Source organism: Hyla sarda, unplaced genomic scaffold, assembly GCF_029499605.1.
Source record: "Hyla sarda isolate aHylSar1 unplaced genomic scaffold, aHylSar1.hap1 scaffold_1272, whole genome shotgun sequence".
Taxonomy (NCBI): Eukaryota; Metazoa; Chordata; class Amphibia; order Anura; family Hylidae; genus Hyla; species Hyla sarda.
In genome coordinates, this window is record NW_026607894.1 from 76,433 (window position 1) to 94,445 (window position 18,013).

An 18,013-nucleotide genomic window follows, 5' to 3' on the forward strand; every position below is an offset into this window, starting at 1 on the left:
TGCCACAGATGCCCATGTTCTCTCCCTCTGGGGGCAGTCCTTGTAGCTGTGGGCTGCCAGTCCGCAGAGGTTGCAGGTCTTGCTCTTGGGGCAGTCCTTGGTCGTGTGACCTGTCACACGGCAATACCTGCAGGCATCCTCCGTACAGTCCTTGCCCTCGTGGCCCATCTTGCCACATCTCCTGCAGGTCTGCGGCATGTCCGGGTAGAAGATAAGTCCTGTGGAGTTGCCCAAGGAAAATGTCGTTGGCAGGTGCTGTAGTCCGTCTGGAGAAGCAGGGTTCTTGTTGAGTCTGACGACCACAGACCACTTGCAGGTCCAGTATCCGAGTGAGTTCAGGATGCGGGTGGGCTCCCTCACCACGGTGCAGAAGCGCTTCAGGAAGGTCGAGATGTCCGTGCCTGGGGTGTGTGGGTTCCGCATTGAGACCGTCACCCGCCTCTCCTCTCTTTGAATAAGGCAGTTGCCCACAAAGCGAGAGAAAGGGGATTCGGGACTCGCCGCTTTCACCACCTCCCAGTATCTTCTACAGGTCCCAATGGTGGCAAAGGTGATGTAGAAGATTCCCGAAAAGAAGGTTGCTATTCCCAGGGTGTCAGCCGTGGGGAAGCCTTGATCCGCCAGCATCTTCTTGCAGAACACGTCGTGGGACATGTCCGGCACCCTTCCGTCCACGGGCTTGAGCTTCAAGGCAACAGTCTGCCTCATCCAGGGCTCCAGGGTTGGGGCTTCCAGGTTAGGACTTCTGCCGCCCTTCTGCCTTGCCGTGGTGGAGGTTGAAGCTTGCTGTGGTTGGGGCTGGACCTCCAGGCCTTGCCCTGCAGCCTCCTGGGTGGACTTGCTGGTTGAGGCCATGGCTTCTTCCAGCAGGCTCTTTTCCGCTTCCTTGCTTGCTTGTGGAGAGAGGCTTCGCAAAGTCTTCTTTCCCGGGTGGGAGGAGCTATGCAGATCCGGTCCCGGTGGGAGGAGCTATGCAAATCCTTCTCCAGAGGCAGCGAGTTTCTTCGAAAAGATTCTGCGCCGCCTTCCTCTTCGCCGCTGTTCCGGAATTCACCGCCGATTCCCTTCTTCCAGGTTCTTCGTCGGCTTCTTCCGGAGCTGCAGTCTTCAAGATCTTCTCCTTCTTCAGATGTTCCGAGGCAGGCAGGAGACGATCTTCAGGTGGTATGCTCTAGAGAAATGCGGTTCTAATAAGAACGAAAAGTACTGCAATCGTACTACGCAAAATCTCTACCACAATGCTTGGAGTTCTTCAGACCGTAGCGATCATGGTATCTCCCCTGCCAGGTCAGTATAAACTGATAAGAACAGATACTACACTTGATCTTAGCCAAAAGGCCGAGAAGCGATAACCGTGAAAGGGGCGGGCCCAACAAGGTGCCCTTCATGGGCACTATCACTGCTTGCTGTCAGGGAGGCTGCCAGACAATTTTCCATGCACACTCTGGGCTGGGGGGCAGTCAACCACCAGTACACACAGCAGAACCTAAACCCATACCATTATTGCTAAGCAGCAAGACAGGGGCCCATTGCACTCCCACGGGGCCTTTTTAAATGCAATCCATAACCCGGATTTGCCAGGAACCCTTCTTACTCCTCCTACTTGCATGTGACACTGGGCTTAGGATCTGCATAGGAAACACACACACAAGCACACACCTACCTTTGTTGCCTGCAGATGCCTCCTTGGCTGTCCCCAAACGGTATCAAACCAACACCCACGGGAAGCTGTAAGCATAGAGGACATGCCTGCACCCCATTGGACTTACCTGTGTGGGTTAAACCCGGGTTATTTGACAACCTATGGCGGTGATGGTTCTGCTCAGGCAGAGCAGTGCTGATGCTCCTCATAAAGCTGTCGCTGCTGTGAAGGTTCTAGGTGACATCACAAATCCCTATGGTTACATACACAACAAAGCTGGGTTGTTGTTGTTTACACTCTGCAAGGCCTGTGGAAGTGAGTGACATCATAGCACTGTAGTTCTGAGGGTTCTAGATGGATGCAACAATCTCCTGTTGCTTCTATGAAGGCCATAATAGACGACATCACCAAACAGCTCCATAGTCACATACACAGCAAAGGAGAGATGTTGTTTACACCTAGTGATGTCAGTGGTATTGAGTGACATCACAGCACAGTGCTAAGGCTCCTGGGTCTGGACACAGCAGCGGCTGCAATATCTCAACGGAGAATACGTTTATATATATGTGTGTGTGTGCGCGTATATATATATATATATATATATATATATATATATATATATATTTCTCCGCCGAAATCACTTTTAAACCCATTTCCACCTTTTTTTCCCTTCTCTTCCTCTTACTTTTTTTTCAAGTTTTTTTACGTTTTTCTCCTTTTCGCCTCTTTTCTGGGCGTATTATTCTTCTTTTTCTTCTTTTTTTTCGTCTAATGCATACCCCATCAGTGCAGCAATGCTTATTCAATACCGCCAGCAGATGGAGACACTGGGGGATAATTTTCTAAGGATTTATACTGATTTTTCCTGTCTGAATTTGTCGCACAGAAAGTTGCAGGCCAAATATGTGTGACATTTCTGCGACTTTAGCTTCTAGAGCATTTTTACAACATTATACATAGGTGCTGAATACATAAAAAGCGACTGTTCAGCGACAGACAAGTCGCATCGGCTGAAAGTAGGCCAGAATGTCAGTCCATGTTGGAGCAGGTTTAGATACAGTCTAAAGTATAGATCTCAAAGTCTGTGCACAGAATTTAGCAAGGGCCTCGCACCTTCTGATGCATCAGGTAGGTGCACAATAGCATAGCCTAACCCTCTGTACTTTGGTCTATATTGATGCGGGACATAGACAGCCAGCTGATGACCAATCCATTAGTGCAATGGATGGCTGGAAGCATTTGTCTTTGCCTTTGCAATACCACAGAAGCAATGCATGGTCAATGTACAGCAATGACACACCTGTGTGAACAGCCAGGAGACCCCCCCCCCATGTTATGTTACATAGTTACATAGTTAGTACGGTCGAAAAAAGACATATGTCCATCAAGTTCAACCAGGGAATTAAGGGGTAGGGGTGTGGCGCGATATTGGGGAAGGGATGAGATTTTATATTTCTTCATAAGCATTAATCTTATTTTGTCAATTAGGAACATTCAGCACCCACCCGCTATCAAGGCAGCTGCCTATCATGTCATGCCCTACCTGCACAGGTGTGCTGGCTACTCAAATGATCCAATTAAGGAGGCCATTTAGTCAGCAGCAGCAGAAGTCCTGTGCCTGGACGCTCCAACAGCGGCCAGACACAAGCAGAAGCAGAAGCAGCAGAAGCAGCAGCAGCACCACCTTTTGTTTTTTGGCTGCAGCAGCAGCAAGGCCCACAGGGCTGGCTAGCTGGCTAGCCAGCAAGCAGGTAGCAATGAAAGTAGGAATCTTTCTTTTTAACCCTGTAAGGGGGTGGTGCACTGTACCCGAAGATACTGCCATATCGGGTCAATGCATAGGGCGACGGAAGCAAGCTTCGAAATCGGCCCCCGTTCTCAAAAATCCATTTAATATATGGTCCCCAGATAGGGGACGTATCAGATATTAAACTGATAAGAACAGATACTACACTTGATCTTAGCCAAAAGGCCGAGAAGCGATAACCGTGAAAGGGGCGGGCCCAACAAGGTGCCCTTCATGGGCACTATCACTGCTTGCTGTCAGGGAGGCTGCCAGACAATTTTCCATGCACACTCTGGGCTGGGGGGCAGTCAACCACCAGTACACACAGCAGAACCTAAACCCATACCATTATTGCTAAGCAGCAAGACAGGGGCCCATTGCACTCCCACGGGGCCTTTTTAAATGCAATCCATAACCCGGATTTGCCAGGAACCCTTCTTACTCCTCCTACTTGCATGTGACACTGGGCTTAGGATCTGCATAGGAAACACACACACAAGCACACACCTACCTTTGTTGCCTGCAGATGCCTCCTTGGCTGTCCCCAAACGGTATCAAACCAACACCCACGGGAAGCTGTAAGCATAGAGGACATGCCTGCACCCCATTGGACTTACCTGTGTGGGTTAAACCCGGGTTATTTGACAACCTATGGCGGTGATGGTTCTGCTCAGGCAGAGCAGTGCTGATGCTCCTCATAAAGCTGTCGCTGCTGTGAAGGTTCTAGGTGACATCACAAATCCCTATGGTTACATACACAACAAAGCTGGGTTGTTGTTGTTTACACTCTGCAAGGCCTGTGGAAGTGAGTGACATCATAGCACTGTAGTTCTGAGGGTTCTAGATGGATGCAACAATCTCCTGTTGCTTCTATGAAGGCCATAATAGACGACATCACCAAACAGCTCCATAGTCACATACACAGCAAAGGAGAGATGTTGTTTACACCTAGTGATGTCAGTGGTATTGAGTGACATCACAGCACAGTGCTAAGGCTCCTGGGCCTGGACACAGCAGCGGCTGCAATATCTCAACGGAGAATACGTTTATATATATGTGTGTGTGTGCGCGTATATATATATATATATATATATATATATATATATATATATATATATTTCTCCGCCGAAATCACTTTTAAACCCATTTCCACCTTTTTTTCCCTTCTCTTCCTCTTACTTTTTTTTCAAGTTTTTTTACGTTTTTCTCCTTTTTGCCTCTTTTCTGGGCGTATTATTCTTCTTTTTCTTCTTTTTTTTCGTCTAATGCATACCCCATCAGTGCAGCAATGCTTATTCAATACCGCCAGCAGATGGAGACACTGGGGGATAATTTTCTAAGGATTTATACTGATTTTTCCTGTCTGAATTTGTCGCACAGAAAGTTGCAGGCCAAATATGTGTGACATTTCTGCGACTTTAGCTTCTAGAGCATTTTTACAACATTATACATAGGTGCTGAATACATAAAAAGCGACTGTTCAGCGACAGACAAGTCGCATCGGCTGAAAGTAGGCCAGAATGTCAGTCCATGTTGGAGCAGGTTTAGATACAGTCTAAAGTATAGATCTCAAAGTCTGTGCACAGAATTTAGCAAGGGCCTCGCACCTTCTGATGCATCAGGTAGGTGCACAATAGCATAGCCTAACCCTCTGTACTTTGGTCTATATTGATGCGGGACATAGACAGCCAGCTGATGACCAATCCATTAGTGCAATGGATGGCTGGAAGCATTTGTCTTTGCCTTTGCAATACCACAGAAGCAATGCATGGTCAATGTACAGCAATGACACACCTGTGTGAACAGCCAGGAGACACCCCCCCCCCCCCCCATGTTATGTTACATAGTTACATAGTTAGTACGGTCGAAAAAAGACATATGTCCATCAAGTTCAACCAGGGAATTAAGGGGTAGGGGTGTGGCGCGATATTGGGGAAGGGATGAGATTTTATATTTCTTCATAAGCATTAATCTTATTTTGTCAATTAGGAACATTCAGCACCCACCCGCTATCAAGGCAGCTGCCTATCATGTCATGCCCTACCTGCACAGGTGTGCTGGCTACTCAAATGATCCAATTAAGAAGGCCATTTAGTCAGCAGCAGCAGAAGTCCTGTGCCTGGACGCTCCAACAGCGGCCAGACACAAGCAGAAGCAGAAGCAGCAGAAGCAGCAGCAGCACCACCTTTTGTTTTTTGGCTGCAGCAGCAGCAAGGCCCACAGGGCTGGCTAGCTGGCTAGCCAGCAAGCAGGTAGCAATGAAAGTAGGAATCTTTCTTTTTAACCCTGTAAGGGGGTGGTGCACTGTACCCGAAGATACTGCCATATCGGGTCAATGCATAGGGCGACGGAAGCAAGCTTCGAAATCGGCCCCCGTTCTCAAAAATCCATTTAATATATGGTCCCCAGATAGGGGACGTATCAGATATTAAACTGATAAGAACAGATTTTTTTTTTTTTTTTTTTATTGAAAAGGAAATATACAATACATAACCAAGTAAATCATTCAAAAAATTACATATTTATCTGAAAACACATGAATAACACATATTTGCCATATACAATATATACAGGAAGCATGTCTTTACATGTACATATAACAAAAAGCTTTCCCTTCATGACTTTCCCTCAGAAAAAATAAATTGCAGCGGATTCTGTCCCTCCAACTGTCCCTTCATATCAGGATATAATCTGTAAGAAAAGAAAAAGAAAGACAAATAAGAATACACTCATAACCAGTGCTTCCATTTTTTGTGTTTCCAGATCCCCTCTGCATCATCAGAACCATAGTTTTTCCTATCACATAATACGTAAAGGTAAATTTTACCACGGATCATGCCCAGACACTCCTTCACACTTACTTCAGTTTGATTGAAAATCCTAATATTCCTTACATCCCACAGAACCTCTTTTACACAATTTACTATGAACCATAACACTCTTGCCTTCTCTCTCTCCACTGCACACAAACCAAACATCATCATATTAAAGGATAAGATTTCAATTCCAGTAACATTTTTAATTAGACCAGACATTCTTCTCCACACAGACTTCGCATAACCACACTCCCAAAACACATGTACATAATTCTCACATCCACCGCAACCATCCCTGGGACACACTTCACTGTCTACCAATCTCCTTCTCCTCTGAAATTCCCTTGTTGGCAGACACCCATGAGCTAACATCCAAGACAAGTCCTTTTGTTTATTTGTCAGTTCCTTGTGACTGACATTTTTCCACACTACCTTACAATCCTTCTCAGACAGACCTCCCACACATTCCACTGTTTCTCTCTGCTCCAACACTTTCATCACCTTCTTACTATCATTCCATTCAGTCACACATTCCAGATTATTTTTCCTGACACACCGCCCTATTCTCTGATAGAACCAAGGAACCTCAAAACTTACAGGTACCCTTAAGTCCCTTTCCATTAGCTTATATTTCAACAACACATTACCAGCCAAATACCTTACCATGCACCCAAACACACATTCCTTCTTACTTACAGCGAGACAAAAACTGACATACTTCACAGCCAGGAACACTTCCACATTCATCATTCCTTTCCCACCATGCATTCTGCTTTTCACCACCTTCCCACGACTCAATTTCTCCATCCTTGAATTCCATAAGAAAACAAAGATCTGCCTGATAATTCTTGCCAGACACCTATCCGGTGGAGGAAACACATAATTAACATAAAGCAAAATAGGAATTATAACAGCTTTAATAACCAGAATCCTTCCCTCAATCGATAAAGTCCTTAAAGACCAGAAGTTTATTTTATTCCCCACCCTCCCCAAAACCCTCTCCCAACTTTCTTTCCCATACAAATCATTATCAAACACCACCCCAAGCACTTCCACACCCCCCTCTCTCACAGGCCACTCGCACAACCCACTCTCTCCCCACCCCTCAAAAAATTTACAACCACTCTTCCCAACATTAAGCTTAAACCCACTCATTAAACAGAAACACTCAATCAATAACTTAGCACGCCTTACCCCTGCCATTGACTTACATACAACAGTAACATCATCCATGTAACCAATCACTCGCATATCCTTCCCATGACTACCAGGTATTTCTATACCCCGCATCACCTTATCTCTCCTAATCATCCCCAACAAAGGCTCAATCATACAAATAAAAAGAATTGGCGACAGGGGACACCCCTGCCGCACTCCAGATTTTATACTCACCTCCCTACTCAGAAAACCATTGACCTGAATCTTACTATAAATGTCCCTATACAAACATTCAATCCACTTCACCATTCTGTCCGGCACATTCATCCTCCTCAAAACCTTAAACAATAAATCATGCACCACCCTATCATACGCTTTTTCAAAATCCACCGTAACAACAGCCACACCTTGCTTCCTAGTTTTACAGTCCCACAATACATCCCTCAGACCTAACAGACATTCAGAAATCCTACGGTCAGGCACTGCACACATTTGCTCCTCACCTACCATACAATCAATCACATCCTTTAACCTATTCGCAATAACTTTAGCAATAATTTTGTAATCACAATTCAAGAGCGCTATAGGCCTCCAATTTTTAAGATCCCTCTTATCCCCTTTTTTAAACAATAACACAGTCACACTCTCACTCATACTTTTAGATAACTTCCCTCTCCTAAGTACTTCCTTACACACCTCCCATACATAATCCCCTAACATATCCCAAAACACAAGATAAAATTCCACAGGCAAACCATCACTCCCTGCCACCTTTCCTTTCTTCATCCCATTCACAGCATCCTCCACCTCACTCTTCCTCACATCCTCTTCCATAAAGAACCCATCAATTTCATCCAAACGCTTATCCACATATCCCAAACATTCCTCCTCTAGAGTCACGTCCCGCTCCTTCTCCGTGAATAAATCAGAATAAAACTTCCACACTTCCTCTAACACCTCATCCTTACCAAAGACCTCTACCCCATCATTCTTAAAAACACTCATCATCTCAGTTTTTTTACTGAATGCCTTTTTAAAGAAAAATTTGCTACATTTCTCATCCTTCTCTTTCACTTCAACCCTAGCCTGTGCAATAATCTTCCTTCCATTCCTCTCCAGACACTCATTCACACTTCCACGAGCTTCCTCAATCTCCTTCTCAACACTCATCCCCAAACGCCTCAATTCATACAAATACTCTAACCTTCTTTGCCATCTCTCATACTCTTCTCTATCTTTCCTCCCTTTCTCACACCCTTTTTTAATAAAAAACCTTTTAGTCTCTAACTTCACCCACTCCCACCACTCAACCACACTATAAAATGCATCCTTCCTCAACACCCATCCATCAAAACGCTCCCTATATTCTTGTAATACACATTCATTATCCAATAAAGACACATTCAACTTCCAAACACCCTTTCCATACTCACTTACACCACCACCTTTTACCACACACTCAATCCAGGCATGATCCGTGAACGGTAACCTCCTCCGTCTGAAATTAGAAACAGACATTAGTTTTGAGACAAAAATGAAATCAATTCGCGAACTTGTATTGTTAGAAAAATATGTATAACCGATAGTACCATCATTATGGGCAACAAAGGAATCCTTTAACCCAAATAAATTTACAATCTCTTTAAGCTGCTTACTAGTACTGTCTAAACCAGACCCACCACCCACCGTAGTACTACTCCTATCCCCCTCTGTTATTATACAATTGAAATCCCCTATAAGGAACACATCATCCCTCCCACTCAAAAAGAAATATAATTTCTCAAACACCTCCCCTCTTTCCTTCCTCCCAGTTGGAGCATAAACATTAATTACTTTATATGTGAAACCCCTGAAAATAAAATGCACTAATAATACCCTACCCGGAACAATATGGACAACTTTTTTAACAACAAACTCATTATTTTTGAACAAAATCCCCACCCCCGAATTACGTTCCATTGAACCAGACCATACCGATTGCCCATAAGGCCAGGAGATATTTGGCTCCCCATCCAAGCAGCACTCCTGGAGACCTAAAACATCAAAAGAATATCCAGAAAGTAAATCAAAAATGGCGGATCTCCTTTCTAAAGATCTAATACTGCGGACATTTAGAGAACCAATTGTTAAACTCATTCAAACATTTGAAGGAAAAAAAGGAAATACAAAATCAAGCATTATCAAAAGGAGGCCTAGCCTTTCCCCGACCTCTACCCTTATTTTTTGCCTCCCCTTCCTTAAACTTAAGAGTCTTTGTCAATTTTTTGACTGAACATTCCTCCAAATAACCTGTGCCCAGGGAGGATAAAGAGGAGTCAGAATCAATCTGACATGACGACCCTCCACCTGCCTCCTCCCTTCCCGGGCTAGGAAAGTCCTCAATCCTTTGACTCTGAGGAGTCGGACAGTCATCCTCCGATTCTTCCACCGGCATCTTTCTCTTCAAGGATTCTTTGTCCACAGTCATCTCCTCTGGGGGATCAGAGGCCTCCGAAACAGATGCCCCCGAAACAGACTCCGCCTTCTCCCCTTCTGCCACCAAAGCATCCGGAACAGACCTAGAAATGGAAGGAAAAACAGGGGCAGACTCTGCTTCACTGGTCAGCACGCTAACCTCTGCATCGCCTGCCCTGGCAGCATTGGAGTCCTCAGGAACTGTCCCACCTCGAAGAGCCATTGCATATGATCGGGGTGCCCCGGACTGGTAAGTGGGGCAACTCCTAGCCAGGTGATCCGAAGAACCACAGAAATGACACTTGCGTTTCTCGGGACAGTCTGCAGTGCGGTGATCAGGCTTGTGGCAGTTCCTGCAAACTTGCCCGGTTGTACAGTTCTCTCTGGTATGACCAAAGCAAAAACAGTCCCGGCAAAAACTTGGCATCCCCGGGTAGTGCAGAAACCCCCTGTTGTTCCCTATCGCAAAGTTCTGCGGGGGGTGACAAAAACCTTCAGCACCACCATCGGGGGCAGGCCTAAACTCCACCCAAAAACGTCTCATGCCTGTGAAAGTCCCCAGGATGTTATTTTTCCTCTCCGCACCAGAAACAGACACACAATACCTTCTTAGAAAGGTCTGGATCTCCTCATCCCGCACAAAAGGGTTGTACATATGCACTACCACTGGAACTTTCTTAGGCCGAGCCTCGCAGGAAATGAATCGGATCCCTTGTAGGTCAGGGTGAGAAGCATTCTCCTTACTCCGGTAGAGACAGGTACGGAGATCATCCAGGTTGTAGAAGGTCACGTCAAAGAATCCTTGGCTGGGAAAGACCTGGACACAGAAGATGGAAGCATGCGGCATCCTCAGCACTCCCTCCACGACCTTCTGCTGAACATGCAAAATCCCGTAGGCACTCCTCTTTTCCTCCTCGATAAACAGCCGTACTGTATTAGGAGCGTTCGGCGCATTAGCCATCCTCTCCGGCAGACCCGTCCTCCGATGATCACCTTCCCGTTATCCTGGGACTAAGCCCTCTCCCCAATAGCAGCAGGTGGGTGAAGCCCAGGCAATAAACCTGGGCGATCCCACAAGGCCGAGGAGAGGGGTACCCGAATACCTTAGGGCAAGACACTTGATCTTAGCCAAAAGGCCGAGAAGCGATAACCGTGAAAGGGGCGGGCCCAACAAGGTGCCCTTCATGGGCACTATCACTGCTTGCTGTCAGGGAGGCTGCCAGACAATTTTCCATGCACACTCTGGGCTGGGGGGCAGTCAACCACCAGTACACACAGCAGAACCTAAACCCATACCATTATTGCTAAGCAGCAAGACAGGGGCCCATTGCACTCCCACGGGGCCTTTTTAAATGCAATCCATAACCCGGATTTGCCAGGAACCCTTCTTACTCCTCCTACTTGCATGTGACACTGGGCTTAGGATCTGCATAGGAAACACACACACAAGCACACACCTACCTTTGTTGCCTGCAGATGCCTCCTTGGCTGTCCCCAAACGGTATCAAACCAACACCCACGGGAAGCTGTAAGCATAGAGGACATGCCTGCACCCCATTGGACTTACCTGTGTGGGTTAAACCCGGGTTATTTGACAACCTATGGCGGTGATGGTTCTGCTCAGGCAGAGCAGTGCTGATGCTCCTCATAAAGCTGTCGCTGCTGTGAAGGTTCTAGGTGACATCACAAATCCCTATGGTTACATACACAACAAAGCTGGGTTGTTGTTGTTTACACTCTGCAAGGCCTGTGGAAGTGAGTGACATCATAGCACTGTAGTTCTGAGGGTTCTAGATGGATGCAACAATCTCCTGTTGCTTCTATGAAGGCCATAATAGACGACATCACCAAACAGCTCCATAGTCACATACACAGCAAAGGAGAGATGTTGTTTACACCTAGTGATGTCAGTGGTATTGAGTGACATCACAGCACAGTGCTAAGGCTCCTGGGCCTGGACACAGCAGCGGCTGCAATATCTCAACGGAGAATACGTTTATATATATGTGTGTGTGTGCGCGTATATATATATATATATATATATATATATATATATATATATATATATATTTCTCCGCCGAAATCACTTTTAAACCCATTTCCACCTTTTTTTCCCTTCTCTTCCTCTTACTTTTTTTTCACGTTTTTTTACGTTTTTCTCCTTTTCGCCTCTTTTCTGGGCGTATTATTCTTCTTTTTCTTCTTTTTTTTCGTCTAATGCATACCCCATCAGTGCAGCAATGCTTATTCAATACCGCCAGCAGATGGAGACACTGGGGGATAATTTTCTAAGGATTTATACTGATTTTTCCTGTCTGAATTTGTCGCACAGAAAGTTGCAGGCCAAATATGTGTGACATTTCTGCGACTTTAGCTTCTAGAGCATTTTTACAACATTATACATAGGTGCTGAATACATAAAAAGCGACTGTTCAGCGACAGACAAGTCGCATCGGCTGAAAGTAGGCCAGAATGTCAGTCCATGTTGGAGCAGGTTTAGATACAGTCTAAAGTATAGATCTCAAAGTCTGTGCACAGAATTTAGCAAGGGCCTCGCACCTTCTGATGCATCAGGTAGGTGCACAATAGCATAGCCTAACCCTCTGTACTTTGGTCTATATTGATGCGGGACATAGACAGCCAGCTGATGACCAATCCATTAGTGCAATGGATGGCTGGAAGCATTTGTCTTTGCCTTTGCAATACCACAGAAGCAATGCATGGTCAATGTACAGCAATGACACACCTGTGTGAACAGCCAGGAGACCCCCCCCCCCCCCATGTTATGTTACATAGTTACATAGTTAGTACGGTCGAAAAAAGACATATGTCCATCAAGTTCAACCAGGGAATTAAGGGGTAGGGGTGTGGCGCGATATTGGGGAAGGGATGAGATTTTATATTTCTTCATAAGCATTAATCTTATTTTGTCAATTAGGAACATTCAGCACCCACCCGCTATCAAGGCAGCTGCCTATCATGTCATGCCCTACCTGCACAGGTATGCTGGCTACTCAAATGATCCAATTAAGGAGGCCATTTAGTCAGCAGCAGCAGAAGTCCTGTGCCTGGACGCTCCAACAGCGGCCAGACACAAGCAGAAGCAGCAGAAGCAGCAGCAGCACCACCTTTTGTTTTTTGGCTGCAGCAGCAGCAAGGCCCACAGGGCTGGCTAGCTGGCTAGCCAGCAAGCAGGTAGCAATGAAAGTAGGAATCTTTCTTTTTAACCCTGTAAGGGGGTGGTGCACTGTACCCGAAGATACTGCCATATCGGGTCAATGCATAGGGCGACGGAAGCAAGCTTCGAAATCGGCCCCCGTTCTCAAAAATCCATTTAATATATGGTCCCCAGATAGGGGACGTATCAGATATTAAACTGATAAGAACAGATACTACACTTGATCTTAGCCAAAAGGCCGAGAAGCGATAACCGTGAAAGGGGCGGGCCCAACAAGGTGCCCTTCATGGGCACTATCACTGCTTGCTGTCAGGGAGGCTGCCAGACAATTTTCCATGCACACTCTGGGCTGGGGGGCAGTCAACCACCAGTACACACAGCAGAACCTAAACCCATACCATTATTGCTAAGCAGCAAGACAGGGGCCCATTGCACTCCCACGGGGCCTTTTTAAATGCAATCCATAACCCGGATTTGCCAGGAACCCTTCTTACTCCTCCTACTTGCATGTGACACTGGGCTTAGGATCTGCATAGGAAACACACACACAAGCACACACCTACCTTTGTTGCCTGCAGATGCCTCCTTGGCTGTCCCCAAACGGTATCAAACCAACACCCACGGGAAGCTGTAAGCATAGAGGACATGCCTGCACCCCAGTGGACTTACCTGTGTGGGTTAAACCCGGGTTATTTGACAACCTATGGCGGTGATGGTTCTGCTCAGGCAGAGCAGTGCTGATGCTCCTCATAAAGCTGTCGCTGCTGTGAAGGTTCTAGGTGACATCACAAATCCCTATGGTTACATACACAACAAAGCTGGGTTGTTGTTGTTTACACTCTGCAAGGCCTGTGGAAGTGAGTGACATCATAGCACTGTAGTTCTGAGGGTTCTAGATGGATGCAACAATCTCCTGTTGCTTCTATGAAGGCCATAATAGACGACATCACCAAACAGCTCCATAGTCACATACACAGCAAAGGAGAGATGTTGTTTACACCTAGTGATGTCAGTGGTATTGAGTGACATCACAGCACAGTGCTAAGGCTCCTGGGCCTGGACACAGCAGCGGCTGCAATATCTCAACGGAGAATACGTTTATATATATGTGTGTGTGTGCGCGTATATATATATATATATATATATATATATATATATATATATATATTTCTCCGCCGAAATCACTTTTAAACCCATTTCCACCTTTTTTTCCCTTCTCTTCCTCTTACTTTTTTTTCACGTTTTTTTACGTTTTTCTCCTTTTCGCCTCTTTTCTGGGCATATTATTCTTCTTTTTCTTCTTTTTTTTCGTCTAATGCATACCCCATCAGTGCAGCAATGCTTATTCAATACCGCCAGCAGATGGAGACACTGGGGGATAATTTTCTAAGGATTTATACTGATTTTTCCTGTCTGAATTTGTCGCACAGAAAGTTGCAGGCCAAATATGTGTGACATTTCTGCGACTTTAGCTTCTAGAGCATTTTTACAACATTATACATAGGTGCTGAATACATAAAAAGCGACTGTTCAGCGACAGACAAGTCGCATCGGCTGAAAGTAGGCCAGAATGTCAGTCCATGTTGGAGCAGGTTTAGATACAGTCTAAAGTATAGATCTCAAAGTCTGTGCACAGAATTTAGCAAGGGCCTCGCACCTTCTGATGCATCAGGTAGGTGCACAATAGCATAGCCTAACCCTCTGTACTTTGGTCTATATTGATGCGGGACATAGACAGCCAGCTGATGACCAATCCATTAGTGCAATGGATGGCTGGAAGCATTTGTCTTTGCCTTTGCAATACCACAGAAGCAATGCATGGTCAATGTACAGCAATGACACACCTGTGTGAACAGCCAGGAGACCCCCCCCCCCCCCATGTTATGTTACATAGTTACATAGTTAGTACGGTCGAAAAAAGACATATGTCCATCAAGTTCAACCAGGGAATTAAGGGGTAGGGGTGTGGCGCGATATTGGGGAAGGGATGAGATTTTATATTTCTTCATAAGCATTAATCTTATTTTGTCAATTAGGAACATTCAGCACCCACCCGCTATCAAGGCAGCTGCCTATCATGTCATGCCCTACCTGCACAGGTGTGCTGGCTACTCAAATGATCCAATTAAGGAGGCCATTTAGTCAGCAGCAGCAGAAGTCCTGTGCCTGGACGCTCCAACAGCGGCCAGACACAAGCAGAAGCAGAAGCAGCAGCAGCACCACCTTTTGTTTTTTGGCTGCAGCAGCAGCAAGGCCCACAGGGCTGGCTAGCTGGCTAGCCAGCAAGCAGGTAGCAATGAAAGTAGGAATCTTTCTTTTTAACCCTGTAAGGGGGTGGTGCACTGTACCCGAAGATACTGCCATATCGGGTCAATGCATAGGGCGACGGAAGCAAGCTTCGAAATCGGCCCCCCGTTCTCAAAAATCCATTTAATATATGGTCCCCAGATAGGGGACGTATCAGATATTAAACTGATAAGAACAGATACTACACTTGATCTTAGCCAAAAGGCCGAGAAGCGATAACCGTGAAAGGGGCGGGCCCAACAAGGTGCCCTTCATGGGCACTATCACTGCTTGCTGTCAGGGAGGCTGCCAGACAATTTTCCATGCACACTCTGGGCTGGGGGGCAGTCAACCACCAGTACACACAGCAGAACCTAAACCCATACCATTATTGCTAAGCAGCAAGACAGGGGCCCATTGCACTCCCACGGGGCCTTTTTAAATGCAATCCATAACCCGGATTTGCCAGGAACCCTTCTTACTCCTCCTACTTGCATGTGACACTGGGCTTAGGATCTGCATAGGAAACACACACACAAGCACACACCTACCTTTGTTGCCTGCAGATGCCTCCTTGGCTGTCCCCAAACGGTATCAAACCAACACCCACGGGAAGCTGTAAGCATAGAGGACATGCCTGCACCCCATTGGACTTACCTGTGTGGGTTAAACCCGGGTTATTTGACAACCTATGGCGGTGATGGTTCTGCTCAGGCAGAGCAGTGCTGATGCTCCTCATAAAGCTGTCGCTGCTGTGAAGGTTCTAGGTGACATCACAAATCCCTATGGTTACATACACAACAAAGCTGGGTTGTTGTTGTTTACACTCTGCAAGGCCTGTGGAAGTGAGTGACATCATAGCACTGTAGTTCTGAGGGTTCTAGATGGATGCAACAATCTCCTGTTGCTTCTATGAAGGCCATAATAGACGACATCACCAAACAGCTCCATAGTCACATACACAGCAAAGGAGAGATGTTGTTTACACCTAGTGATGTCAGTGGTATTGAGTGACATCACAGCACAGTGCTAAGGCTCCTGGGCCTGGACACAGCAGCGGCTGCAATATCTCAACGGAGAATACGTTAATATATATGTGTGTGTGTGCGCGTATATATATATATATATATATATATATATATATATATATTTCTCCGCCGAAATCACTTTTAAACCCATTTCCACCTTTTTTTCCCTTCTCTTCCTCTTACTTTTTTTTCACGTTTTTTTACGTTTTTCTCCTTTTCGCCTCTTTTCTGGGCGTATTATTCTTCTTTTTCTTCTTTTTTTTCGTCTAATGCATACCCCATCAGTGCAGCAATGCTTATTCAATACCGCCAGCAGATGGAGACACTGGGGGATAATTTTCTAAGGATTTATACTGATTTTTCCTGTCTGAATTTGTCGCACAGAAAGTTGCAGGCCAAATATGTGTGACATTTCTGCGACTTTAGCTTCTAGAGCATTTTTACAACATTATACATAGGTGCTGAATACATAAAAAGCGACTGTTCAGCGACAGACAAGTCGCATCGGCTGAAAGTAGGCCAGAATGTCAGTCCATGTTGGAGCAGGTTTAGATACAGTCTAAAGTATAGATCTCAAAGTCTGTGCACAGAATTTAGCAAGGGCCTCGCACCTTCTGATGCATCAGGTAGGTGCACAATAGCATAGCCTAACCCTCTGTACTTTGGTCTATATTGATGCGGGACATAGACAGCCAGCTGATGACCAATCCATTAGTGCAATGGATGGCTGGAAGCATTTGTCTTTGCCTTTGCAATACCACAGAAGCAATGCATGGTCAATGTACAGCAATGACACACCTGTGTGAACAGCCAGGAGACCCCCCCCCCCCCCATGTTATGTTACATAGTTACATAGTTAGTACGGTCGAAAAAAGACATATGTCCATCAAGTTCAACCAGGGAATTAAGGGGTAGGGGTGTGGCGCGATATTGGGGAAGGGATGAGATTTTATATTTCTTCATAAGCATTAATCTTATTTTGTCAATTAGGAACATTCAGCACCCACCCGCTATCAAGGCAGCTGCCTATCATGTCATGCCCTACCTGCACAGGTGTGCTGGCTACTCAAATGATCCAATTAAGGAGGCCATTTAGTCAGCAGCAGCAGAAGTCCTGTGCCTGGACGCTCCAACAGCGGCCAGACACAAGCAGAAGCAGAAGCAGCAGAAGCAGCAGCAGCACCACCACCTTTTGTTTTTTGGCTGCAGCAGCAGCAAGGCCCACAGGGCTGGCTAGCTGGCTAGCCAGCAAGCAGGTAGCAATGAAAGTAGGAATCTTTCTTTTTAACCCTGTAAGGGGGTGGTGCACTGTACCCGAAGATACTGCCATATCGGGTCAATGCATAGGGCGACGGAAGCAAGCTTTGAAATCGGCCCCCGTTCTCAAAAATCCATTTAATATATGGTCCCCAGATAGGGGACATATCAGATATTAAACTGATAAGAACAGATACTACACTTGATCTTAGCCAAAAGGCCGAGAAGCGATAACCGTGAAAGGGGCGGGCCCAACAAGGTGCCCTTCATGGGCACTATCACTGCTTGCTGTCAGGGAGGCTGCCAGACAATTTTCCATGCACACTCTGGGCTGGGGGGCAGTCAACCACCAGTACACACAGCAGAACCTAAACCCATACCATTATTGCTAAGCAGCAAGACAGGGGC

General features: G+C 46.0%; 5 non-coding genes and 1 pseudogene across 5 annotated transcripts; all 6 read right to left on the minus strand.

Moving 5' to 3' along the window:
* Positions 1 to 1,198: 1,198 nt before the first annotated feature.
* On the minus strand, positions 1,199 to 1,350 carry LOC130304437 (U2 spliceosomal RNA; annotated as a pseudogene).
* A 2,085-nt stretch (positions 1,351 to 3,435) lies between these two features.
* LOC130304424 (U2 spliceosomal RNA) lies at positions 3,436 to 3,626 on the minus strand. The gene has a single exon (XR_008854194.1). It is a non-coding gene; the product is annotated as a U2 spliceosomal RNA (small nuclear RNA).
* Positions 3,627 to 5,722: 2,096 nt separating this feature from the next.
* On the minus strand, positions 5,723 to 5,907 carry LOC130304431 (U2 spliceosomal RNA). Its single transcript, XR_008854201.1, has one exon. It is a non-coding gene; the product is annotated as a U2 spliceosomal RNA (small nuclear RNA).
* A 7,186-nt stretch (positions 5,908 to 13,093) lies between these two features.
* On the minus strand, positions 13,094 to 13,284 carry LOC130304425 (U2 spliceosomal RNA). Its single transcript, XR_008854195.1, has one exon. It is a non-coding gene; the product is annotated as a U2 spliceosomal RNA (small nuclear RNA).
* Positions 13,285 to 15,366: 2,082 nt separating this feature from the next.
* LOC130304428 (U2 spliceosomal RNA) lies at positions 15,367 to 15,558 on the minus strand. The gene has a single exon (XR_008854198.1). It is a non-coding gene; the product is annotated as a U2 spliceosomal RNA (small nuclear RNA).
* A 2,088-nt stretch (positions 15,559 to 17,646) lies between these two features.
* Positions 17,647 to 17,837, minus strand: LOC130304429 (U2 spliceosomal RNA). Its single transcript, XR_008854199.1, has one exon. It is a non-coding gene; the product is annotated as a U2 spliceosomal RNA (small nuclear RNA).
* Positions 17,838 to 18,013: the final 176 nt, after the last annotated feature.